This window comes from Propithecus coquereli, unplaced genomic scaffold (genome assembly GCF_000956105.1).
Source record: "Propithecus coquereli isolate 6110/MARCELLA unplaced genomic scaffold, Pcoq_1.0 Scaffold668, whole genome shotgun sequence".
Lineage (NCBI taxonomy): Eukaryota > Metazoa > Chordata > Mammalia > Primates > Indriidae > Propithecus > Propithecus coquereli.
The window spans coordinates 386801-388534 of NW_012152707.1; positions in this window are offsets into that span (position 1 = coordinate 386801).

Here is a 1734-nt window from a genome sequence, read left to right on the forward strand (position 1 = left end):
GGCCTAGTTTCTCTGTTTTTAATAGGCAGTTCTGGAAGATTTAAAAAACTATGTAGCCACTACCTCAGTTATTTTGATGAAAAGGTGTACTTTCCTGCTAAGAGTGAGGGCTGGGTAGGAAGTGAAGGTTTAGCATAGTCAGTGATGGAAATGGGCGAGGGAGTTATCCCAGAACAGATCAGAATAAGGTGAGGGCACAGTGGAGGGTGGAGACCGTGAATCAGTAGTGGCACAGTCTGTGTGAACGTGGGGTTGTTTTCCCTTGCAGCTGTCTGTGGAAATGAAACATCAGAGGAGGCTAATAATTGGATTAAGTTAGGATTGTGGTTTTGTCTTGTGTGTCCAACAGAAGGACTAGAATGTTAGGGGGGGACTGAGATAATTTTGGGGAGAAGAATTTCATTCCTCTGGAAGTGAAACCAGGGTGGGGCTGCTAAATTGGGAGGCAATTTAGGACCCAGAAGCCGAATGTCTCTAATGAAACGAAGAGCAAGAACAATAGCAGGGCCCGTGTGCAGATACGGGATGGAGACCTGTCGGAGATTTCGTGGGTAGAAGAGATCCAGGTAACAGCAACAACAAAAGGTCCAATGTCAGGCGCAATTTAATATATTTAATCTCTATATATTATTAATTGCTCTGGAATTTCTAATTTCTCAACACCATTGCTCTAAAACTGTATGTCATCACAGGAGTTTATCAGAGAAAACACAGAGAAAATCACAGGCTCAGGAACCTTTGGAATTGTTCATAAAAACATGAATAGCCCTGGTCATTATTCTACGGCTATCTGTATAGAACACACAGCTTTTCTAACCTTCTCATTGTCGCAACAAAGTAAAGTTTGAAAGATAGTACTGTTTCTAAACATTGTGTATACTTTGCTTATAGCTTAAGGTTTTTTGAGAAAGTGTTGGAAATTAATTACAAATTTCTATTTTAGCATTTTAATGAGTGCAAAGTATTTCAACAAGACTTTGCAAAAGCCATTCCTTTAGAAAGAAATGTGACAATCCACAAGTAACATTATACTTAATATGTTACTGAAATAAAGGTTATTTGTGGTGGGCAGTGTCAAATTATTTCACCTATTTAAAGGAAACATCAGTAAGCTGTCAGCTCTGTAGTTTACCGTACTTTAATAAAGAAATGTAACAGATTATGTTTAAAATGGAGCAAAGAAAGGAGTAATTGCCTGTCATACTGTAAAAAATCAGTTTCAGGTCTTTGAAATATTTCTTTACACTAATTTCCACGTTGTTTGAACTTAAATTTATTTATCCACACACAGAAACAAAAAAGCAACTCCACATTCTCAAATTTTTATGGCTAGAATTGGATGAAACTTTGTCTCTCTCTTAACGTATATTAATCTAAACATAAATATTAAATGGAAGATTTTATGGTTTAATATGATATTTTAATGTAAATACTAGAATTAATGTGAAAAATTTTGAATTTTATATATAGATGGGACAAGTGATTGATTTCTCTATTCTTTGCTGCAACTGACTTAAGAAGATTGTCAGATGGTTCAAGATTAACAAGGTACAAAATATCCAGCAGTCTTTCCCAGAAATTCACTTTTGCAACTATCACTGGCTATGTATGTAGGTTGGGTGTTTTAGTTTATGTGTAGAGTAGTTATTGTAGGTGTGTTTATTTGAATTTTTCCAATTAAAAAATATTACAGAGTGAGTAGAGAGACTAAACTCTTTTTGGGAGACAATTCCT